The sequence below is a fragment of the Vicugna pacos genome, chromosome 1 (assembly GCF_048564905.1).
Source record: "Vicugna pacos chromosome 1, VicPac4, whole genome shotgun sequence".
NCBI classification, from domain to species: Eukaryota; Metazoa; Chordata; class Mammalia; order Artiodactyla; family Camelidae; genus Vicugna; species Vicugna pacos.
The window spans coordinates 84872100-84899633 of record NC_132987.1 but is presented as its reverse complement, the minus strand read 5'-3'; the positions used below and the strand labels follow the sequence as shown (position 1 = coordinate 84899633).

Sequence of the window (27534 nt, the reverse complement as noted above, 5' to 3'; positions counted from 1 at the left end):
AGCTAGGAGATGATATTTAGGAATAATCTAAAGTATCATACACCTCAAGTAAATTATTCTTATTCTTATCACTAGTATTAGCAACTGGAACAGACTATGACCAAATATCAGGGAGAAGCTATTCAATTAGATGTTTTATTTAAATACTTGTTTTATTTAAAGTAGATAGGCATTCAATAAATATAATTATTTTATAATCTAAAAGTCTACTTCACAAGATTAGATTAGGTCATCTGCCCTCTTTTTGTTGCCCTAAGGGATACTCCAAAGCCCTTGGAAAGGGAATGATGGAGCACAATCCAGCTGCTTTTATGTTTTGTCCCAGAAAATTACTGTTATTGCAAGTCTCTATTTGGAAAAAAATGTGACAATGAGTGTGTATATGTCCATGAATGACTGAAAAATTGTGCTGAACACTGGAATTTGACACAACATTGTAAAATGATTATAAATCAATAAAAAATGTTAAAAAAATTTTGTTGCTGTGTAACATTCTAAGTATATTAATGGTTCCCTATCAATTGACTTGATTTTGACTTGTTCATTCATTACTATGACCCCAAAACTAGATCAATTACATAAATAGCTAGTATCTTCTGCATTGTAATGGTCTGCTTACCTAATTAATCCTTTCCTTAAATCAGAAAGTTAACTTCAAGCTATAAATATATGACAATTTGTTACCTGTCAAGTCTTAATTTAGGCTAGGTGACTATGGAACAGACAGCTGGAAGTCTCTCAGAAATCAGAATTCCCGTGTAGCCTTCTCTTATATATTCTGGTCTATAGATTCCTCTTCTATGGTTTATCCTTAGTGTAATGTCAGCTACTTTATGCCTTCCAGAAATTCACCAAAATCCCTAGTCCACTGATGTGATCTCGTTCTCACTTCTGTTATATTTTTCTCTTTTTTGTACTTCATTTTTGTCACTTCAATGGCATATTGGGAAAGAGATAATATATACACCTGTGCAAAAGTCACATTTTGAACAAAACACGGTATTATTTAGTAATTATTTAAATGTAAAGGATATCATGTTGCTAAGTCTACTCAGTTGTATGGAACACTGGTGATGTTTGATTAAATGATCCCATGGAAATACTAATAATATACACAAAATACACTGTATTATGAAAGTATATTGAATTTCTTAACTGGGAGATTTAAAATATCCATAATTCTATCTTTATAAACATGTATATACATATTTTTCTCACTATTTTATAATACCTTCTACTGTTCAGAAATTATCTGACGAAATTATTCAATATTTCGTTCAAAAAAACAAAAGAATTAGGATTTAGGAAAAAACAAAGAGATACCGATTAAACTAGAATAGTAGTTCTAAAGTCTGTTTTGTTGACTGACTATGGCAAAACTGTATTGAGAGTACATTGGGTATGTGTCAAAAACTCTCAGTTCTCAGCTTTTTTTTAGCTCTTTTTAGAAAGAGGTTCTCAAACCTTAGTGGGCTTATAATTACACAGAAATCTTGATAAAACACAGATTGACAGGTTCCATCAATGTTTTTGATTCAGCAATGTTAATGCTGTTGGTTTGGGATCATATTTATTGAACCACCATTTTGGACTAAATTTTGAGACCTCTTCTAATTCAAATGTTGAACCCCTAACTTCTAATGTGGTGGTATTTGGATTGACAACTTCTGGAGGCAATTAAATTAGGGCTAGATTATGTCATCATGAGGTTGAGGCCTTCCCAGTGAGATTAGTGCCCTTATAAGAAGAAAGGAGAACTCTCTCTATGTGTGTCTATTTGAGTACTCACCAAAGAAACACTATGTGAACTCAGTGAGAACACAGCTGTCTGTAAGTCAAGAAGTGGGGTCTTTCCATGTACTGTATTGCTGGCACCTCAATCTTGAACTTCTCATTTTGCAGAACTGTAAAAAATAAATGTCTGTTGTTTAAGCCACCCACTGTATGATATTTTGTTATAGGAGTTGAACAGAATAGGAAATCACTGTTTTAAAATAATCAGTAAAGCAAAATTGTTATAGTATCAAAAAATTTAGAGAACAAAGGAGTTTTTACATATCCTCTATTCCCTGCTTAGATAGTGCTATGCAAATATACTAAAAGTTTCTACTCTCTGTATTCTACTTTCTTCCTTATTTTGAGCAGGTAGATAATAGATACTGATATTAGATGTCAGCACCTGTTTCAAAGGATGAAGAAATGTGAACTTTTTAATATCTTTTTATTGGAAACCATGATTGACAATGATGATAGCCTATCAAACTTCATTGCCTCATTTCAATAACATTAATGGGAAGAAAATCTGTCCATTAGAAAAAAAGTAATTATTAAGCTGGATCAAATTCTGCATCATTCATTACTCTTTAAAAATTTTTATATACAACATGTTTGACTTGCCAAAATATTGTGATGTTTGTCCCTTCCACGTAGGAAGTCCCCCCTAGGTGAGACTTAACAACAATAATTAATAATCTTCTCATAATATCCCCTAAATTTTTCTAAAAAAGAGAGAAATTCCCTAAATATATAGTGAGTATTAAAAAGACTTCAAAATTTGTGAGATTGTAAGTTTGGAGCAAAAAGCAAGACCCAACTATACAGTGCTTATAAAGGACCCATTTTAAATATAAAGACCCAAATAAGTTAAAAGTAAAAGGATGGGGAAAATGTATCATGAAATACTAGAAAAGACCCTGAAATAGCTCTATTGAAAGAAATCAAACTGATATATTGATATTATTGACATTATTGACACTCTAAACACAACAGCAGAAAACATAGTATTTTAAAGTACACAAGAAACATCTATCAAGATATAACAAGTATTGAGTTGGATATATCACTTATGTATGCTTTCTCTGTTTTGAAATATTCTATTGTAGTCCACTCTCTTTCTGGAATAAATTAAATTGGAGAGAGATTTTAAAGCATGCAAGTACATTTTAAATGTGTCATGTCAATTCTTTCTCAAGAAAGAATCTCAAACTAATTATCCTCAATGAAGATTTACTGACAAAAGTCAAATAATTTATACCTAAAGGATTTATACCTCCCATTGTGCTAGAGACCAATGCTTTAAAACGAAGGAGTAAAGTTCTGCTGTAGTTTCCTTACCCTTCCTTTCTCTCCCCTTCCTTCCTTTCCTTCCTTTTTCTCCTTATAGTGATCTGTTACAAAACAATTTTCTAACAAATTTCTTTATAAAGATTCACTGTAATTAGTGTTTTATATACGGATTAGAGTCTTTCAATTTGACAAATTCATGAAATATTTGGAAAGCAAAATGAAGCAGTGGCATTTTCTCTTCCAGTGCAAGTGAATATGCAGGCTCAAGATGACACGAGTAGGGCAGCAGATACCTTTCTGTCCCATTGTTTAGTAATCAGCGTTATGAGAAGGGGAAGCTCGGGTTGCAATAGCAGTGGTAGCTGTGGTAGCAGCAGCTTTCTGATCTCTATATGGAGCAATAGAGCTGTGACTGAAAATAAAGCCCAATGATTTTTTTTAAAAGCAACTAATTTCTTGTACTTTTCCTGACATTTGAATAGCAGTTTCTGTCTCAAAATATGACAGCATCTTTTTGAATGCATTTCTATAGCTTTACAATATTAGAATCTTCACAAGGGTCTCATATTATAAAACTAGTTTAATATCTAAATGAGTTCCTGTTAGACTATTCATAAATATAAATATGTATGTGTGTATGTGTACATATATGTATATATAACATATACATATAATTGGCAAAAGATTAATCATAAATATAGATAAATAAAACTACAAATTTAGATATACAAATAACTCCTTGGTTCAACAAAATATAGAGATACCTGAAAAAGTACCAAGCATAACATAGTGAAGAAAACTTGCAGTAGAAAATCAAGCTTCTTATTTTTCAAGCACAAATTAGAGCAAGAATGAATATGAAGATGATTCATGAAAACTAGATTAGGCTATAATTTATACTGTTGGAAGCAGGCAGGCTTCAGGAGCCCCCACTGAACTGAGACTAACACCATCAGGCAAACACCACAAGTTCCAGAAAGGAGTCAGTCAATCAACAAATTATAATAACTTAAAATTGATTCTTCTCCTGTTTTTTTAAAAGTTTGTAAGATGATAGGAAGATAACTATATTTACAGTCTGAATACCTAGTTACAATACACTATATGATTTAGAGAAAGTCTAAATGTGAATTTATCCCATCTGCTAAATGGGGAAAGTAGCAGTATCCTTTAAGAGCTGTTGTGAGGGTTAAATGAAGTAAGAGAATTTGCTTTTTAAACAAAAAAATACTTTGCATTTTTACATTTTATGTCTAGTCGTTCTTCAGCAAAAAATTTTAAATCCACAACTTTCACAACCCTACAGAGTGAGGTCTGTTATGGCCTCTTGAGTCCCTGATTCCTCTCTTAACTCATTCTGAGTTTGGCCCAGCCAAATGGTAGAAGATGAAACTTGTTTTGATAAGCATGAACCTCCGAGTGAGATACTAAACTTGGGTAAATTCTGCATTTTATTTTTTGTGCAAAAGAATATTTCACTATAATATATATCAAAATAATCAAAGAAAAATTTCTTCTGTATGTTTAATTATATACCCCAGTAAATTTCATGATAATAAAGGCATATTTAATAGAAACTTGTTTCATTTCAATCATACACATAAGGAAAAGCCAATAAATAAATTTTTTCACCTCAAAGACATTGCTAGCTCACATTATTTCTCCTGAGTTTGTTACTCTGATTCTGTTGTACTAGTTTTAATTTAAATATAAAAACACTTAGGTAAGATTTATTACACTACTAGGCATCTTATATAAGCTGCTTAGAAAACTTACAAATAAATTATGTAACTGGAAAGTGAAAATGTGCTGATTCTAGAAGACACAATAAACTGAGTTGTATATCACCTATAAAGGAACTAAGAAACAAATGACCTCTTCAAAACAACACAACAACAAAGACAAACAAATGATCATTCACATCTCATCACAAACAATAGAGCCCAAAAGACAGTAGAACATCTTTAAAGTGATAAAAGAAAATAAAAAATACGTCAACTGAGCACTCTATATCTGATGAAAATATATTTCAAGAATAAAAGCACAGTAAAGATATTTTTAGACAAGAAAGACTAAGGGAATCTACTATTAGTATCACTATGGAAAAAGCAACTCTTAAAAATAAAGGAAAATGAGTTCCAGTGGAAACTTGGAACTTCAGGAAGAAATTAAAAACTCTGAAGATAATTCTGTAGATAAATAAGAAAGAGTATTTTTCCATTATTTTCTTTAAAATACATATGGATGTCTACAGCAAAAATTACAATTCATATTGGGGCTATAAAATATATAGACTTTTTTAAAACCACTTTTTATTGATTTATAATCATTTTACAATGTTGTGTCATATTCCATTGTAGAGCACAATTTTTCAGTTATACATGAACATATATATATTCATTGTCACATTTTTTTCTCTGTGTGCTACCATAAGATCTTGTGTAAATTTCCCTGTGCTATACAGTATGATCTTATTTATCTATTCTACAATTTTGAATATATAGATTTAATATACATGGCTACTATGCCTCCTTACAGGCAAGGCAGTGTATAAATAGTTCTATATGACTATATACTGCTCAGTTTTGTCTGAAATGGTATATTAACTTTAAGAAAATTTTTAAAAGAGCTAAGAATGTATACTGTAATCCTGAGAGCAGTCATACACATACACACACACACACACATAAACAAGCAGAGAAGTATAGAAAAAACAGACATTACAAACATAAAACAAATAGTAAAATATAAGACATAAGTCCAATCCTATTAATAATTAATTAAAGATAAGTGGACACCAAGTACTCACATAAGATGACAGAGATTCTTTCAACAGATTATCAAAAAGCAAGAGAGGATTCTGGAAAGATGGTAGGAGCACCAGAAATCTTTCTCTCTACCTAAACAAAAATTGCACTGGCAGAATCTAATAAAAATACTATGGAACTATTAGATCTATTAAAGGCTTGTAACTTCCAAGGAAGGTTTGGACAGTAAATTGTGGTTAATTTTGGTCAGTTTCAGCTCTTAGCTCAGTCACCTATCTGGAGCAGCTGGCAAACATGAAGGAGCAAGGGCAGGCAAAATGGATCCTCTTATCCAAATATTGGGGATTTGTGCAGTGATTGCTGATCATGAATTCTGATCACAGAGATAGAGACAAAGAAGAAATTGTCATTATTGTTTATCTCTAATCATTGTTATAAGCCCATCCCCATTTGACTGAAGTGACACCCAGGGAATTTAACAGGCTGGCACCCTTTCCCTTCCCTTAATTTTTCTATTTTTTCCCCTTTTGGATCCAAAGACTAGTATATCCAAAAGCAACCACATGTATGGGAAAAGTTAGAAAGTTACCATGCATGCCCAGGGAAAGATGCAGGCTCAGAAAGAAACCTGAAAAGACCTTAAATTCATACTTCAGGTTGATCCTCAGTAAAGAGACAGCCTATAACAATGAAAAAACAAGAAACAAAACAAAACCCAAAACTGAAAAGAGCAAACCCTGGAGAAGGTGAGAATTTAATTTCCAGAGTTAGCACATTATTAGATCCAAATGTTCAATTTTTAACAAAAAATTATGAAACATACAAGTAAACAGGAAACTATGACCCATTCAAAGAAAAAAAATCAACAGAAATTGTCTCTGAAAAAGATCTGATGTCTGATCTACCAGCTAAAGACTTTAAAATGATTGTCTTAAAGATACTTAAAGAACTACAGGAAGATGTGGAAAAAGTCAACAAAATGATCTATAAAAAGTGGAAATATTAATAAAAATAAACCTACAGAAATTTTAAAATTATGGAGCTGAAAAACACAGTAACTAAAATAAAAATTCACTATAGGGATTCAAAGACAGATTTGAATAGTTAGAAGAAATAATCAGTGAACTTGAAAATGGGACAACAGTAATTATCAAGTCTGAAGAACAGAAAGAAAAAGATTGAAGAAATGTGAAGAGAGGCTAAGAAATCAATGATAAACCATCAATAAGACCAATATATACATGTAGGAATTCTAGAAGAGAAAGAGAAAGGGGCAGAGAGAATATGTGAAGAAAAAAAAAACTGACTCAAAACTTCTGATAATTGATGAAAGACATGAATATAAGCATCCAAGAAGCTCAACAAACGCCAAGTAAGATTCGCTCAAAGAGTTTAAGACACAAAATCAAACTTCCAACAGCTGAAGACAAAGAGAGAATTTTCAAAGCAGCAAAAGAAAAGTGACTCATAACATAAAAGGGATCCTCAATAAGATTATCAGAATATTTTTCATTAGGAACTTTGGAGACCAGGAGGCAATGGGCCAATGTAGTCAAAGTGCAAAAATGAAGAAAACTGTCAACCAATAATTTTACATCTGACCAAATGTCTTCAAAAATGAGGGAGAAATTAAGACATTCCTAGATAAACAAAAACTTTGGGAATTCATTACCACTAGACCCATGACACAAGAAAGGCTAAAGGGAGTCAGTACTGCAGGTTAGAGTAAAAGAACAGTAAATGGGAACTCAAAACTGTTGGAAGAAATACAGATCTCAGTGAAGATAAATGTATAGACAATTATAAAAGCTATTATTATTGTAACAATGATGCATAACTCTACCTTCTGTTTTCTACATGATATAGAGACTAACATATTTTTAATTGTTATTTACTAAAAAGTTAGTGTTATTATAACTGGTGGCAACTCTCAGAACACATAAAAAGACAAAGTATATTACCAGAAATTAAAAAAAAAACATTTACACTAATAAAGGGATCAATTTCTCAAAAAGATATAATAGCCCTCAATGTGTATGACCCTAGTAATAAAGAATAATGGAGGAAACTGATGGAATCAAAGAGAGAACTAGATAAACCTATTATCTTTATTGAAGATTTTAACATTTCTCTCTCAACAAGTAATAAAACAACTCAACTAAATGATAAACAAAAGTATAGTTAGAAGAAACAAGATCTGGGGTGGGGAGGGTGTAGCTTAAGTGGTAGAGCATATGCTTAGCATGCACAAGGTCCTGGGTTCAATCCCCCACACCTCCATTAAAAGCATAATTAAACAAATAATTTTTTTAAAAAAGAAGAAACAAGACCTGAAGAACACTATCAACTTTCTTAACATAATTAACAATTTGCAGAACAAGACAACCAATATCATCAGGAAATAGATTCCTTTCAAGATAATCACATGCTGGATTCACATGTCTCCACAAATTTAAGAGAAATAAAATTATACAGGGTATGTTCTTTATCCATAATGGAATTAAACTAGAAAACAATAATAAGGTATCTAGAGAAATTGCAAATATTTGTAAATTGAAAAAGGTACTTCTATATAATCCATGCATCAAAGAATTCACAAGGGAAACTAGAAGAAAATCAAAATTAAATGATAATAAAAATAGGGAGAGGAGCCAAGATGGTGGAGTAGAGAGACTCAAAGCTCACCCTCTCCCACGAATACACCAAGAATTATGCCTACAAACCCACAGAATCCAATAGCACACAAGGAACATCTTACATCATGATGAAGTTGGGTTCATCCCAGGGACAAAAGGATGGTTCCACATATGCAAATCAACATGATATACCACATCAACAAGAGAAAGAACAAAAATTACACAATCATCTCAATAGATGCAGAAAAAGCGTTTAATTAAAGTTCAACACCCATTTATGACAAAAACACTTACCAAAGTGGGTATAGAGGGAACATATCTCAACATAATAAAAGATATTTATGACAAACCTACACTCAGCATAATACTCAATGGTGAAAAGCTGAAAGTCTTCCCCCTAAAATCTGGAACATGACAAGGATGTCCACTCTTACCACTTCTATTCAACATAGTATTGGAAGTCCTAGCCATAGCAATTAGACAACAAAAAGAAATAAAAAGGATCCAAACTGGAAGAGAAAAGGTAAAACTGTCATTATATGCAGAAGACATGATACTATACATAGAAAACCCTACAGGTTCTACACAAAAACTACTAGAGCTAAAAAAAAGAATTCAGCAAGGTAGCAGGATGCAAGATTAACACACAAAAATCAGCTGCATTTCTTCACATTAACAATGAAATATAAGAAAAGGAAAGTAAAGAAATCCCTTTTAAAATTACATACAAAAATTAAAATACTTAGGAATAAATCTGATCAAGGAAGTGAAAGACTTATATATGGAGAACTACAAACCACTAAGGAAATTAAAGACGACTTAAAGAAATGGAAAGATATCCCACTTTCTTGGACTGGAAGAATTAATATTGTTAAAACATTCATACTACCCAAAGCAATCTACAGATTTAATGCAATTTCTATCAAATTACCCAGGACATTTTTCACAGAACTAGAACAAATAATCCTAAAATGTATATGAAATCACAAAAGACCCAGAATTGCCAAAGCAATATTGGGAAGAAAAAGAATGAAGCTGGAGGAATAACCCTGAGACTCAGACAATACTACAGAGTTACAGTAATCAAAACAGCATGGTAATGGCACAAAAACAGACATATGGATCAATGAACAGAATAGAAAGCCCAGAAATAAACCCACAAATCTTTGGTCAATTAATCTTTGACAAAGAAGGCAAGAACATACAATGGAGTAAAGACAGTCTCCTCAGCAAATGGTGCTAGGAAAACTGGACAGCAGCATGTAATTCAATGAAGTTAGAACACTCCCTCACACCATACACCAAAATAAACTCAAAATGGCTTAAAGACTTAAACGTAAGACAAAACAATATAAACCTTTAAAGAAAACAGTCAAAACATTATATGACAGGAATCTCAGCAATGTTCTCCTAGGGCAATCTACCCAAACAATAGAAATAAAAGCAAAAATAAACAAATGGGGCCTAATTAAACTTACAAGCTTTGCACACCAAAGGAAATCATAAGCAAAACAAAAAGACAACATATGGAATGGGAGAATATATTTGCAAGATGAGACTGACAAGGGATTGATTTCCAGAATATATAAACAGCTCATACAGCTCAGTAAGAAAAAAACAAAAAGCCCAATCCAAAAGTGCAGAAGACCTAAACAAGCAATTCTCCAATGAAGACATACAAACGGCCAATAGGCACATGAAAAAATGCTCAATATCGCTAATTATCAGAGAAATGCAAATCAAAACTACAATGAGGTATCACTTCACACCAGTCAGAATGGCCATCATTCAAAAGTCCACAAATGATAAATGCTGGAAAGGGTGTGGAGAAAAGGGAACCTTCCTACACTGTTGGTGGGAATGTAGTTTGGTGCCGTTGTGTAAAACAGCACAAAGATTCCTCAGAAGACTATAAATAGACTTACCATATGATCCAGCAATCCCACTCCTGGGCATATATCCAGAGGGAACCTTAATTCAAAAAGATACATGCACCCCAATGTTCACAGCAGCACTGTTTACAATAGCCAAGACTTGAAAACAACCTAAGTGTCCACTGACAGATGACCGGATAAAGAAGTTGTGTTGTATTTATATAATGGAATACTACTCAGCCATAAAAAAGAATAAAATAATGTCATTTGCAGCAACATGGATGGTCCTGGAGAATGTCATTCTAAGTGAAGTAATTCAGAAAGAGAAAGAAAAATACCATATGATATCACTTATACATGGAATTTTAAAAAAGACAAATGAACTTATTTACAAGACAGAAACAGATTTACAGATATAGGAAACAAACTTATGGTTACTGGGCAGGGGGAAGGGAGGAGGAAGGGATAACTTGGGAGTTCAAGATTTGCAGATACTAACTACTATATATAAAATAGATAAACAACAAATTTATACTACATAGCACAGGGAACTATATTCAATATCTTGTAGTAACTTATGGTGAAAAAAGAATATGAAAATGAATATATGTATGTTCATGTATGACTGAAGCATTGTGCTGTACACCAGAAATTGACACAACATTGTAAAATGGCTATTTTTCAATAAAAAAATATATAAGGAAAAATAAAAGAAAATAGAAAGACAGACTCCAAATCTGAAAAGAAGTACTTAAAATGCTATTGTTTGCAGAAAACATGATCTTATATATAGAAATCACCAAAGACCCGACATAAAATCTTTTAGAAATAATAAGCAAATTCAGTATCACTGCAAGATACAAAATCAATATACAAAAATCAGTTGTATTTCTACACACTATTAACATATAAAAGAAAGAAAAATTAAGAAAAATATCTCATTTACAACTGCATTACAAAATATCTAGAATAAAAGACCTAGGAATCAATTAAAGCAAGGAGGTAAAAGACCTATAAAATGTAAGCTATAAGAAACTGGGGGAAAATTAAAGATGACACAAATAAATGGAAAAATGCTCAAGGAACACAGATTGGAAAAATTAATGTTGAAATGTCCCATACTACCCAAAGCAACCTACAGATTCAAAGCAATCCCTATTAAAAATTCCAATGGAATTTTTCAAGAAACAAACAATCCTAAAATGCATATGACATCATAAAGGACTTCAAGTGTCCAAAGCAATCCTGAGAATGAATGAAGGTGGACATACCATGCTTCCTTATTAGAAAATATACAGTACAATGCTATAGTAATCAAAAAGCATATTAATGGCATAAAAGCAGACACAAGTCAAAACAGAGAGTCCACAAACAAACCCATTCATGTAAAATCAATTAATTTAAAACAAAGGGACCAAAAGTATAAGATGGGGAAAGCTCAGTCATTTCAATAAATGGTGCTGGGAAAACTGGACAGCAACATGGGAAAGAATGAAGGTGGACCACTATCTTATACCATACAAAAAATTTACTTGAAATAGTTTAAAGAAATGAATATAAAACCTGAAACCATAAAACTCCTAGAAGAAAGTATAAGCAGTAAGCTCCTGACATTGATCTTCATAGTGATTTTTTGGATTTGACACTAAAAGCAAAGTACAACAAAAGCAAAACTAAACAAGTGGGACTAAATTAAACTATAAAACACCTGCATAGCAGAGAAAGCCATCAACAAAATAGAAAGTCAACCTACTAAATGGGAGAAAATATTTGCAAATCATGTATCTGGTGCAGGGTTAATATGCAAAACATATAAAGAACTCATACAACTCAGTAGTGAAAAACCAAACAATCATTAAAAAAATGGGCAGAGGACTTTAACAGATGTTTTTCCAATGAAGACATAACAGTTGGCTAAACAAGACAAAACATGAAATGGTGCTAAACAAGACAAAACATGAAATGGTGCTCAATATCACTAATTATCAGGGAAATGCCACAATCAAACCACAATGTGTTATAACTCCATACTTGTTAGAATGGCTATTATCAAAAATCCAAGAATTACAAGTATCGGTGAGACATAGAGAAGAGGAAACACTTGTATCATGTTGGTGGGAATGTAAATTGGAACAGTCACTATCAAGAAGTATGGAAATTTATTTAAAAATTAAAAACAATTACTTTATGATCCAGCAATTCCACTTTTAGGTCAATTAGTTAATTAGTTACTGCTTCCATTTGTGTTAAAATTCGTGAGACTCCCCCCAGTTTCAGAGATACTTTATAAACATAATTTGTATTTTTTTCTTTTTCCATAGCTTAAACTTTTTTTACATAGCACTTATACTCAACTGGAATTGTTTTTAGAATGCAATAAACTGAGAATTAGTTTGATTTTTTTTATAGCTAACCAGTCATTCCAAAAGCGTTTATTAACTAACTCTTCTCTTATTCATTGATTTATTATGCCTCCATTTTGCTCATGCACAATCATACACTCATATGCACATGCATAAACAGAAAGGCCTACTTCAAGCCTATGTAATCTGCACAACAAAACCATGACAGTCCCAACCCATAAACTTACATTTTAGTAGGGAAGAGAGAAATTTTTAAATGCTGTTAAACTAAACAGTAGTAAGTATTATAATTGGGGAAGACTCTTCAGCCTCTATGCAGTCTAAATGTTAGGATTCTATGAGATTCAGCTGTAAGAGTCTCTATTCTATTCTTCCTATTCTTTTAAATGACTCCACCTATTTTTAGACTTTTAAAACCATCAATACGAAGATGATTCAGAATGTATATTTCCAACTCTTACAACTCCTCTAATCTCCAGACTTATGCACTGAACTGCCAAGCAGGACAGTGTTATCTGAACACCTCAAAGACCATCTCAAATTTATTATGATCAAACAGCAACTCTCAAACTGTCCAACAAAAATGGTTTTCCCAAGTCTTGTCAGTCTTGATTTCTGCCACTCCCACCAGCTGAGTAAATTAGAGGTCATCCGCCATCTCCTGCTATCCCATCCGAACTTTCACAAGAACTGTTAACTGTTTCTGAACTATCTGAAATGTGCCCAAATTTCTCCATTTACATGAATTCACATAATTCCATGTTGCCATCATCTCTCACCCAAACAGTATTAATAGCTAAGACTGGTCTCCCTTACTGCTGTCCTTGTCTTCTTAATCATCATTCAGAAAATAATTTTTAAATATTACTAACAGTTAAATTCTAAAATGAGTAACATCCTGCCCTTCAAGAATATGCATTTTCAGGTAAACAACTGCCTAAATTTTAGCTATTTCCATGAAAATTTATCTTTATATTTCTTAATATCAATTGTAGACATTAATCTATTATGGTTGATGAATACCTATTTTTTAAACACCTCCATATTTCTCTCACCTTTGACAGTATATGAATATTTTTGATAATTTGATACTCAGTTTTTATTAGGGATGTGCAAATACTTTTCATAGCTATGCTTATATTTTCTTTCCTGTATGACTGTGGCATTATTTCTAAGTTAATAAAAACTCCATTTGCTCAGTTAGATCCATCATGTGTCTATCAGATATGTTCCTTAAAAACCCAACTTTATTATATAATCTTTTGTTCTTTTTTTATCCTAGAGACTTTCTCCTGGTGCCCTCCATCCTCCTGCTCCTGCCTGGAGAGGCTGCCCTCTGGGCCTGGCACTCAGCTGTCCTGCTGAGACCTTCCTTTGCTGACTCCCTGTGCTGGATACTCCTGTTTCCAAACTCTCTATATTGCTCTTCATGGTTTATTCTCTAACTTTGCTAACAAATCTTGATTGTCTCTTTGGCAGACAAATTTTGCAGTCTAGATGTGCTACAAATAATCTTTGTTCTTTCCTCATTCATGATTAATAGTTTGATTTCCATAGAATCCTAGATTTGAAGTATTTTTCATTTTGAATGTTGAAGGCATTTTCCCTTCATACTCATACTTCATACATATTTTCTTTTTCCTACCTTTTCCATCTCTTCCCTTTTCCACCCCTTCACTTTTCCATCCTTTTTCTTACCCATTCCTCTCCATTTCTTTTCCATCTCTTCCCATCCTTTTTTCATGCTTCTCTCCTCTCTCCTTGACTCCCCTTCCACCCATCTCCTTTTCTCTTATCTCTCCTCTCCCTACGTAACTCCCTCCTTCCTTTGTTCTTTTCCTCTTACTTTCTTTCACTCTGAAGATTCAAATCTTTACTTCCTCAACAAAGTCAAACCTGAGGGTACATAACAGGTATAATTCACATAAGAAAAGCGGAATAAAATCTAATTACCAGTTTTTAGAATAATAAGTTCTTTTCCTAATATCCTATGAAGATTGACATATTAAAATTATCATTATGAACTCATTGATTTTAATATATTGTATCTTAATTACTTATCCTTACTATTCATTTTAATGCCAAAATTGTCTTATCTTTGGTGAGCAGGACTTCAACTCAAAAACCTTAGCATGGTTCCTAAATCCTTCTGATATGACCACAGTAGTCTGTGATACATTTTCTGTTCTCTGGTGTAAGATGTTTATGTTAATTTTGCACATTTCCTGCCTCAGAATGGGAATTAGTTTTCCACGGGGGCCCTAGGAGCCTAGTTCACTAGATTCCGGTCTGTATATCTGATTCTTTTCAAATACAAAAAATATTTAATTACTCAAATGGTAACATACACACAAAACATTATACAAGCACATACAAAGACACACATATACTTTGTGCTTTCATTACCTTCCTTTGGAAGTGAGATTGCCTTTCTACATAGGTGTGGATCGTGTTTATCTAACTTGAAGACTAATACTTCTACTTTTACTAAGACATATCTTAGGGTTACTTTTTCTAGGTCAAGTATGAATATGTTTCAAAATGTACATTAAAGTCTTCTGTCAATCCCCAAATTTCCTTAAATTACAGTTTTAAATATAAATTTGTTACATTATTATTTTCCTTTAGGGGCTCCAATTTTTGTGGGGTATATCCCCCTTGCTAATTTGCCATACTATCATATGCTCTGTCTCTTATTCTTTTTATTCCTTCTTAAATATTGTATTAGTTTCAGGTGTACAACATAGTGATTCAATATTTTACAGATTATAATGTATACGTTATAAGATATTGGCTATATTCTCTGTGCTGTACAATATATCTTGTAGCTTATTCATTTTACACATAATGGTCCATACCTCTTAATCACCTATCCCTGGCTTGCCCCTTTTTCCTCCCCTTTCCTCAACAGTACAAACAAATATGCTATCTAAATCAGTGAATCTGTTTTTGTTTTGTTATACACATTAATTTGTTTTATTTTTTAGAGTCCACATATAAATGACAACATACAGTATTTTCCTCTTCTCTGATTTGTCTCACTATGAATAATACCATCCAGGTCCATCTATATTGTTGCAAACAGCAAAATGTCACTCTTTTTTATGGCTGAATAATATTCCATTGTGTGTGTGTGTGTGTGTGTGTGTGTGTGTGTGTGTGTGTGTGTGTGTGTGTGTACATACATCATATGCTTTATCCTTTCAGCTGCTGATGGACAATTAGGTTGCTTCCATATCTTGACTACTATAAGTAGCCATGTTGCTATTAAAATTGGTATGATGTATATTTTTGAATTAGTGTTTTTGTATTCATCAGATATATACCCAGCAGTGGAATGGCTGGATCATATGGTACTTCTATTTTTAGTATTGTGAAAAATCTCTATACTGTTTTCAGAGTGGCTGCACCAATTTACATTTCCACCAATAGTGTACAAGGGTTCCCTTTTCTCCACATCCTTGCTAACATGTGTTATTTGTGGTCTTTTTGATGGTAGACATTCTGACACAAGTGTAAGGGGATATCTCACTCTTTTTTTTAAATGTATTCTTCAATTAAAAAAATCTTTTAATCTGTAAATTTCATATTCAAAATCCAGATTTTCACTTTTTCTTGAATACTTGGAAGGCCGGCACTGTGGGATCTTTGTTCTTTTTTTTTCTTTTTTATATTTTTATAGAAGTACAGTCAGTTTACAATGTTGTGTCAATTTCTGGTGTACAGCATAATACTTCAGTCTTATAGGAACATACATATATTCGTTTTCATATTCTTTGTCACCATAAGTTAGAAGATATTGAATATAGTTCCCTGTGCTATACAGTATAAACTTGCTATTCATCTATTTTATATATATTAGTATCTGCAAGTCTCGAACTCCCAATTTATTCCTTTCCATGCCCTTCCCTCCCTGGTAATCATAAGTTTCTTTTCTATGTCTGTGAATCTGTTTCTGTTTTGTAAGTTGAGGGGTTTTTGTTTTTGTTGTTTTTCTATTTTTTTAAATTTCATTCAAGTATAGCTGAAAACAAACTTATGGATACCAAAGGGGAAGGGAGGAAGATAAACTGGGAGGTTTGGAATTAGCAGATACAAACTACTATATACAGAATAGATAAACAACAAGGTCACAGTGCATACCACATGGAAGTATATTCAATAACTTGTAATAACCTATAATGAGAAAGAATATATATATATATATATATATATATATATATATATATATAGTCACTATGCTATACACCAGAAACTAACACAACACTGTAAATCAACTATACTTAAATTAAAAAAGAAAAGATGTCTGGGCTAATTTTGTGTATTTCCTGACTCATAATGAAAATCAGACACTTTTTCAGGTAGGCCCTGTAAGCCTAGTTCACTAGGTTCTGGTCTATATTTCCTCTGAATCTTTTCAAATATTAAGAAAACTACTTCAGTAGTAACATACACACAAAACATTACATACACACACACACCGACATACACTTTTTGTCTTGATTTCATTTCTTTGGAAGTGAAACTGCCTTTCCACATGGAGGTGCAGGTCATTTTTCTTTAACCTGAAGATTAATACTTTCACTTTTACTAGGACATATCTTAGACTTCCTAATTGTGAACCAAGTATCACAAGAGTGTTTCAAAATATATAGTAAAGTCTTTTGTTATTCTCCAAATTTCCATAGATTATAATTTTAAATATTATTTTTGTTTCATCGTTATTTTCCTTCAGTGCATCCAATGATTTGTGTGATGTATCATCCTTGCTAATTTTCCATACTATTCAATTCTCTTTAATTCCTTTTTTTATGGAAGTTTGTTTGATGTACAGTATTATGTTAATTTCATGTGTACAACATTGTGAGTCATTATTTTTATAGATTATACTCCATTTAAAGTTGTTATAAAATATTGCCTATATTCCCTGTGTAGTACAATATATCACTATAGCTTATTTATACATAGTTAATCCTTTAACCCTATCTTAATCATGCCATTTCCTCTACCACTGGTAACTACTAGTGTTCTCTACATCAGTGAGTCTGTTTCTGTTTAGTATATTCATTAATTTGTTTTATTTTTTTATATTCTACTTATAATTTGCTTTAACCTCACTGTCTCACAGGGCATCTTTATATGTGCTGGTATTGAATCTCCCTACAGAAATACATTGATGTCAGTGCCAGGAAACCCCTTAGGATTTAACAGAAAATTTTAAATTAGCACAGTAAGGAACATAATTATTGTCTCTGACCTATTTGTAGTCACCCATATTTTCATTCTTTTAATCCCAAATGTTTTAAAAACGAAGGTTTATATTCTGAAATTCTGTGAGACCTAACCTAACACCATAAATCAAACAAGAGGTGTTACAAAACTCTTTTCAGTGAAATCTAAGTAAGGCAGGTACTCTAATTTATTTTTCACTTTGAGTATTAGTATTCATGAATATTTACTTATCAAAGGAATTAAGCATTTTTTATTGTTGTTAGATTTCAACTACTCCATTATTTTTCCAGCTTTTCCCAAACTCTGGGGAAAAAGTAGGATGAGATTGACACTTCAATTCACTCTGAACTTTTCTGATTAAGAACTTCAAAATACAAAGGTAGGGACACAAGTAATTCTGTTAAATAATTCAGGCACTTATATGGAACGTTTTTTCTAGCTAGGCTGAATAAACAGTTATATGTCCTATTTTTAAACAAATAAATAAAATTTTCAACAAAGGGCCTTTATTTTGATATGAAAAAATAAATCCATTTTGACCACAGAATTAGTATGACTAAACACATCAGTCTTTATTCCTACTGGATCACTAAATAACAGTAAAAGATAGCCATTTAAAGGAAGACAAAATGTGTTTTCAAAAGCTGGATTAATATTTAAATGGTATTTCCTTTTTGAAAGTGCTGGAAAACTAAAGTATAAAGGCAAGCTTACTTTTATTAGCTTTGAATCTACTGTAACATACTTCAGAAAATCTTACATGATTTTCTTAGAAACAGAAAAATAATAGATGAGTCAATTCATATAAAAGATACCACATTTTTTATTTAAAAAATACATCATTGAAATATATCTGATATTGAAACATATTTGACATATAACATTGTGTAAGTTTAAGGTATTAAACATGTTCAGTTGATACATTGGTATATGGCAATACGACTGCTATAGTAGCATGAGTTAGCACATTATCATGCAATATATTGTCATTTCTTTTTTGTAGCGGGAATAATTAAGATCTTGTCTCTTAGGAATTTTGATGATTATAATAAAATATTGTTGTCTATATTGAGTATAATTCACGTTAGATCTACAGACAGATCTATTAGGTGCAAGTTTATGTCCTCAAACATCATTCCAATTCCTCCACCTCTGGCATTTTACTCTGTTTTTATGAGCTTGGCTTTTTCAGATCCACGTGTAAGTTACATCATACAGTATTTGTTTTTCTCTGTCTGACCTCTCTCATTTAGCATAACATCCTCGAGGTCTACCCATGTTGTCACAAATGGAAGGATATCCTTCTTTCTCATGGCTGAATGTGTACTTTCATCCATTCGTCCTATGATAGGCACTTAGGTGCTTCTCTATCTTGGCTACTGTGACTAATGCTGCTCCAACACAGGAGTGCAGCTATCGCTTTGATAATCTGTTTTCAATTCCTTTGAGTACATACCCAAAAGTGGAAATGTGAGAACATATACTAGTTCTATTTTTAATTACTTGAGGAACCTCCATATTGCTACCCATACTGACTAAATCAATTTAAATTCCCACCAACAGTGTTTTTCCTCCATATTCTCAGCAACACTTGTAATATTTTGTCTTTTTGATGACAGGTATTCTTACAAATGTGAGGTGATATATCATGGTTTTAGTTTGCATTTTCTCAATGATTACTAACGTGAACATCTTTTCATGTGTCTGTTGGCCATTTGGATGTTTTCTGGGGAAAAGTTCCTTTTAGTTCCTCAGCCCATTTTGAAATTCATTGTTTATACATCTAGCATTGAGTTGTCTGAGTTTCTTAAATATTTTGGATATTAATCCTTAATTTTTTTAATGATGAATTATGAATAGATTTTTGATATTTCTGTCAAAATTAACAGACTCAATTTGCAGAAGAGGTCAATAAGGATCCCTGTGAGGACCACGAAAAAAGTCACTAAGGTTTCTTGGTAGGATACTGAAAACAAGTTCACACATCCCAGGTCACTGGGGTGGAGGTAGGACTGGAATCAGTACTGCTTTTTCCCCAGAGCAGAGTATAGCTGTTACAAGAAGCATGAAGTCACAGCTAACCTCAAAATCCCTATAGTATAAAAAGGAAATTGTGTGTGCACATATGAAAAAAAGCACTGTGGATTGTACAACAGCCATTGCAAACTGTGTTGGGTACATAAAGAATGATTTAGAGTAGAGAAATTGTAAAGCAGAGTGATCTTGGGCATTTGGTTAAAACTTTATTAAGTACCATTATACATATACACTAAGCTTTACATAAAGGAAGAAAGGATCCAAATATATGGCAAAAATCAATAGGAATAATGGCATGCACAAAGTTAGTCTTTAAAGAAATGGGTACAACACTGAGAAAAGGGATGAAAGAGGTAATAATCAATGGATATTTAATTCTTTAGCTCTCTGAGTTTACTTTCTTTAAAACTGACTAGTCCTCTCATTAATCCTTAGTCAATTTCATGAAATTCCTAAGGTATAAATTTAACATATTTGTAGTATAATATTTTCAAACATTCACACCACTGGGAGAGTATATGAACTTTATGCTCAATGAAAAACTATATGTAGGAAAATTGATATAAAATTTATTTTAAGGATCTTTAATATAAAAACTAAAATCGGCATTATTTAGGAACAGTAAAGCAAGTATGAGTACCCTATATTTATTCACTATACTTGTATAAATTCATAAAGGTAATGGAAGAATCCTCCTTATGAATCTCAAAATAGTCTTGTGAATTCTGAGTTAACAGAGTTGAGGTCATAGAATCTGACATGTTAGGAGAACAAATGTACCCTAGAGTTTTTTGACTGTATCACAGGAGACAAGAAGAGAAGCGTGGAGGAGAAACTATTTTTGTTGTAAAAAGAAAAATTTAAAGGGAAAATTATATATATTCTAATTTAGATCTTACATGTCCATAATTTCTATCTCAACAGACAGCATAAAGATGATGGAGAATAACCACTCTTTGACAACTGAATTTATCCTTGTAGGATTTACAGATCACCCAGAGCTGAGGACTCTTCTATTCTGGTGTTCCTCACCATCTATCTGATCACTATGGTGGGGAATCTCGGCCTGGTGGCATTGATATTTATGGAGCATCGTCTTCACACACCAATGTACATCTTTCTTGGTAACCTTGCTCTGATGGATTCCTGCTGTTCCTGTGCCATTACTCCCAAGATGTTACAGAATTTCTTTTCTAAGGACAGAATGATTTCCCTCTATGAATGCATGGCACAATCTTATCTTCTCTGTCTTGCTGAAACTGCAGATTGCTTTCTCCTGGCATCAATGGCCTATGATCGTTTTGTGGCTATATGTAACCCACTGCAGTACCACACCATGATGTCAAAGAAACTCTGCATTCAGATGACAACAGGGATCTACATAGCTGGAAACCTGCACTCCATAATTCACATAGGCCTTCTATTTAGGTTAAGGTTCTGTGGGTCTCATCAAATCAATCACTTTTTTTGTGATGTTCTTCCATTATACAGACTCTCCTGTGTTAACCCTTATATCAATGAATTGATGATATGTATCCTTGCGGGGTCAGTTCAGACTTTTACTATTACCATAGTAATAGTCTCTTACCTTTTCATCCTTTTCACAATTTTCAAAATGAAATCCAAAGAGGGAAAAGGCAAAGCCTTATCTACTTGTGCATCCCACTTTCTCTCTGTCTCAATATTCTATGGTTCTCTTGTCTTCATGTACATTCAACCAAATTCAGTTAATGTAGAAGATAAAGATGTACCCGTTGCTATTTTTTATACTCTAGTGATTCCTTTATTGAACCCTTTTATTTACAGTCTAAGAAACAAGGAAGTAATAAATGTTATGAAAAATCAGGAAGATAACATAATATTCTAAAACAAGTATCACTTCCTATGGATAAATGATTTTAATAAAGATCCTTTTTCAAACTCAAGAAATACTGGGAAAGTGGGAGATGGCCACTTTGCACATAAAGTATTAAATTTCTAAAACATGATGGTGTATGAGTCAAATACATAAGTTCAGAAAGGAGAGATTCTGCTAAAATGTATTACAAAATCTAAGCTACTAGGGTTCCACCATAGGTGAACTAAATAATTACTAGATTACTAAATAATTAATAGAGGTAATACATGATTCAGCAATCCTACCTGGGCATATATCCAAGAAGATGAAAATTCTAATTCCAAAAGATACATGCAACCCAATGTTCACAGTAGCACTACTTAAAATAGCCAAGTCATGGAAGCAGCCCAAGTATGTAGCAACAGACAATTTGTCCAAGAAGAATTGTTATATGTGTGTATACACACACACACAAAACAGAATATTACTCAGCCATAAACAAGAATGAAATAATGCCATTTATAGTGACATGCCACTGACACTTGCACTAACATGGATGGACCTAGAAAATATTATTTTAAGTGAAATTAGTCAGAGAAAGACAAGTATTGTATGATATTACTTACATGTGGAATCTAAAAAAAATGACAACTGAATCTATATACAAAGCAGAAACAGACTCACAGAAATAGAAAACAAATTTATAATTATGAAAAGGGAAAGGGGGGGATAAATTGGGAGTATGGGATTAAAAAATACAAACTACTATACGTAAATTAGATAAGCAACAGGATTTACTGTTCAGCATAGGTAACTATATTCAATATTTTGTAGTAACCTACAATGGAAAATAATCTTTAAAAATATATATATAAACTGAAAAAGTCTCTGTACATTGGTGATTTATCAATCTGTAGTTTGAAGATAATTCTATTTATATGGACATCCCTAGAATTAGAAATACCATTAACCTGATTCCAATGAAAAGTACTAACATATGCTGAGCACTAGCAAAAAGTTGCAGGTACTATTCAAGAATAAATCAGGCAGAATATAGTAAAAATTTAAATATCTAAACAAAAAATATTTATTGATCCTTATATGTGCAAGTATGAAAGAAAAAATTTACTCAGAACCTACCATCTGTTAGGCACTAATCTAGACTTTTCATATATATTACCTACCAATTTAATACACATAATTTTTCACCCTTTTCAACAAAGACTCATACTTGGAAATATTGAGGAACTTGCCCAAGTTCATCCAGGTCATCCAGACTGAGCTAGAATTTGAATCAATACTGCTTTTTCCTCACATGCTCGGGAGTTCAGAAAATGGAGGTCCTTGTAGCCTGGAGTATTTAGGTCTTAAGTAGCCTCAGAAGTAAACTGTGCCTTTAAAAATAAAATTGGTATTTGGAGAACAATAGGAATGGGTATGACCAGAGTCAATGTTTATGGCAATGAGTGTGGCACTGGGAGTCGGGGATGAGGGACAGGAGCAATGGCACAAAGTCAGAAAGTGGACAAACCTAACAGCGAGAGCTGTTGGTGAATGTGGGGGTAAAAGTTAAAAGCAAATCAGGTTACTGAGTCTCTTAAATGCCACCTTAAGAAAACTAAATTTATCTTAGAAGCATCAAAAACTAAAGTCTTCTTAAATGCCACCTTAAGAAATCTAAATTTATCTTAGAAGCATCAAAAACTAAAGTCTTCCTGGAACAAAGAAATACATATCTTTCAGAAGCCTGATCTAGTAATTGATTGGAAAGCCCTGAAGCAAGGAAACTAAATTCAATTCTTCATGCATTAGATAAGGAGAACTGAAACTGAAGAATACTCTAAAAGGAGAGGAGTGCACAGATAAAAGCAACATTCAAAGAAAAAAGTAAGAAATTGTAACTGTTGGATAATAAAATGAAGATCTATCTCTTCCTGTGAGTATGAAACATGTCATAACTGATTTCATATCACCAATACTTAATAAGGAACCTGACACAGTTGGCCATTCAATAAACGTTCCCTTCAATAAGTGTTAATATAATTAAGTAATTATGTAATAGGCTTATTATTTTTATTTTTAATGAATTCATAAATACATATATTTTAATTTCTTGGTTTTAATCACTAACATTATAAATATCGATAGATTTAATCCACATAAACAAAACTCTTTATGGTCCTAAGACATTTTATGAGCAAAAGGGAATTTAGATACCAAAAATTTGGAGGAGCTCTGAGTTACATAAATGTTGCACATTCTGTATCCACCCTCTATTTTACTGGATATTTTTAGTTTTCAGACTTGCATGCATAGATTTTGTTTCCCTTTTCTAAGGGTATCACAATTTTTGTTAAGTATTTCTGCACCACCCACCCCAATCCTTGGCAACACTGAATCCCAGAGGTCTGTTAAGGGAAGAATGTGTGATTTATTTGGGTCCAATGAGACAAAAGAAGTGATTTTCTGAAAGTTTCTGGGAAATATGTATCCTTTATTTGAAAAGATCCACAAAATAGGTAGCAGTTTCTCCCTCTGAATTTCATGGTGTGTGGATATGAAATCTGGCACAATCTATGCCAATCTTGCCATTTAGAGGGGAAGCAGCCTGGAGATGAAGTCAATATATGAAGAAGGGCATAACTGAGGGAATCATGGAGAAACAGACCCAGAGTCACTGGAATAAACTATTCCTCTGGTTTACAATCCAACAGATCTTCTTACTGCTTAAGCTTGTTTGAAAAAGATGCTTTATTTGCAAATGAATAAATATTAACTGAAATATACATGTCTCCTGCTTTATCTCTCATTTTTTAATTGAAGCATCATCAGGTATAATTTCTGGTGTACAGCATAATGTTTCAGTCATACATATGCATACATGTATTAATTTTCATATTCTTTTTCATTACAGGTTACTACGAGATATTGAATATAGTTCCCTGTGCTATATACAAGAAATTTGTTTTTTATCTATTTTAAATTAATCCTCATTCTTTAACTTTTCACCTGCATCCATTCAACTATTCAGCACATTTATTTGTTTTTACTTTTGCTGCATTATTTTAATTTCCCATAATTGCACTCTAAAAATATGAGGGGCAGAGATGTTCCATAATTTACCCACAGAAATACTAAGGTAAAGTTCAGGAACCAAACCCAGGCTATCTGGCTCCAGATTCCATGTTCTTAACCACTAATTTGTACTATATATATAACATAGCATAAAGAAGAACAAGTGGCATGAGAGGATAAGTTTCAAGAAGTTAAGCTGTTAAGTGGGCAGAGGAATGGAGGAGAGATTCAAGAAAGATGTGGATTAATGACATTTTCCTTCAAATGTATTTTGAAAAGTTTCAAACCTAAAGAAAAACTGAGAAAATATCCATGTATTTTTTAAACTAAGATTTAAAAATTGTTATAAATTTAGTGCAATTAATCCACTTAATTTGTATACATGTGTATGCGTGTACATGATGAATAGCAGTTTCCCTATAAATACTTCAACATACATCTCAAAAGAACAAAGACATTTCTTACATTATCAGAATATCATTATCACCAAGAAATTTAACATCACCTAATAATAAAAAGTTCACAATCAATTTTTTCCAATTTTGCCAAAATTAGCCTCTATAGTGATTTATTTTCTTAATCAAGAATTCAATTAGAAACCACTATGTACATTCAGTTTTTATTATTATCTAGTCTCTTTTAATCAAGAAGGATCTCCTGCATTTTTTTTCCTTTCATGACATTTAAATTCTCAAATATTCAGGTCAGATGTCATGTAAAATATCCCACAATCTGCTATTTTATAATGTTCCCTCATGATTAATTACAATTAAATATTTCAGCAATAATAGGTGTAATATGTTTTCCTTCTTGCTTCATGAGCTCTGTTAACATCAAGTTGTCTTGTTACTGGGGATGCTGACTTCGATAACTTGGTTAAGGCAATATCTATCAGATATTTCCACGGTAAAGATAACTTGCTTCCTTGCTAATTAAAATCTCATGTGTAGTGTGATACATTGAACCATGTGAATTTCCTGTTCATTAATAACTTTGCATAAATGTTTTGAGCATCTAATCACAATCTTTCCTTGAATCAATTACTATAGTTGAGGGTGGAAAACTGGTGGTTATTTTCCCTCCAGTGTATCACCTGGCTTCATTCTGAAAAGAAGAGCTTTAACTCAAAGCCGTTTTCTTTAAATACATTTTTTAAATTTTATAACAGTTTTAGATTTGTAGACAATAACAAAGATAGAGAGTTCCCATATATCACACACCCATTTTCCCATATCATTAATGTCTTACATTAGTATGGTACCTTAGTTATACTTAAAGAACCAGTAAGGATACATTATGATGAACTCTGTACTCTATGCAGATTTCCATTGTTTTTTAACCTCATAGCCTCCTGCTCCAGAATCCCATTCAGGATAGCACATTGTATTCAGTCATCATTACTCCTTAGGCTTCTCTGAGCTGACAGTTTCTCAGACATTCTTTGTTTTCATATCCTTGTAAGTTTTGAGGAATACTAATTGCACATTTTGTAGACTGTCCCTCAGCTGAGATTTCCCTGATGTTTTACATACGATTAGACGGAGGTGAGGTTTTGGAAGGAAGAGCACAGGGATAACTTGTCATTTTCACCATATTATTTCAGCGATAAATACTACCTTTATGACTTGTAACTCTTGATGACTTTGACCACAAGGCTAAGGGACTGTTTGCCAGGTTTCTCCACTCTTTCTTCAAAAGTTACTTCTAAACTTCTCTAAAGTTACTCTTTCTTCTCTTTCCTGTGTCTTATATTTCAGGAAGTCAGTATGCACAGCCCACACGTAGAGAGGAGCTAGGTATGCACCACGTACTTGGGGCAAAATATCTACTTAAATTAGTTGGAATTCTGCACAGGAGATTTTTCTATTCACCTAATGTATTGTATGTTCAATCATTTATTTACATTACTACAGATGCATGGATATTTATTTTTTTACTTGAGACATAATCAAGTACTACCTTTTTTTTTTTTTGCTCAAATCATTCTAGCTTTGACCATTGGGAGCTGTTTCCTTTGGCTCCAGTATCCCTTTGACATACACCTATCCACAGTGTATATGCGGTAGTTTTTGTTTGTTTAGCTTTTTGTTGTTGTTTTTGTTTTTAACTCTCTGGCATTACAAGATGCTCCAGGGTCATCTTATATAATTCCTGCTCTAGTCCTAGAATCAGACATTTCTCCAAAAACCTCTAGTCCCTATTATTGGATAACGATATTAGAAACCATGATACAGGCAGTAGGTATGCTACCTGCTTGTGCATTGTCTTTGCTTCAAGGCCCACACAACTGGCAGAGTGATATGTGTGTATTTTTTGCTGTTTTACATTCTTGTCAGTGGTTGACATTTCTTTCTATTTTAATCATTCTTTTAGGTATCACATTAATGCTTTTACTTAAAATTCTCTAATGACAAATAATTGTTGAATACCTTTCACATGCTTGTTTTTCATCTGTACTTCATATTTGGTAAGATGTCTCTTCAGATCTTTGGCCCATTTTTTTAAATTGGAGAGTTGCTTGTTGATTTTTCAGCATTTGTATATTTTTATGAAAGTCCCTTATCAGAATATTTTGCAAATATTTTCTCACAGTCCTTGGTTTGTCTGTTAATACTTTAAAAGTATCTTTCATAGAGTTGAAGTCAT

At 32.5% G+C, this 27534-nt stretch overlaps 1 long non-coding RNA gene and 1 pseudogene across 1 annotated transcript in view; one reads left to right on the top strand and one right to left on the bottom strand.

The window, feature by feature from the left end:
- LOC140698068 (uncharacterized) overlaps positions 1-27534 on the bottom strand; it is a 218045-nt gene that overhangs the window by 173613 nt on the left and 16898 nt on the right. Inside the window, exon 2 of the long non-coding RNA XR_012075478.1 lies at positions 1790-1904. This is a non-coding gene — a long non-coding RNA (uncharacterized lncRNA). The remainder of the gene's footprint in view (positions 1-1789; positions 1905-27534) is intronic.
- Positions 20912-21835, top strand: LOC102543639 (olfactory receptor 5K3-like; annotated as a pseudogene).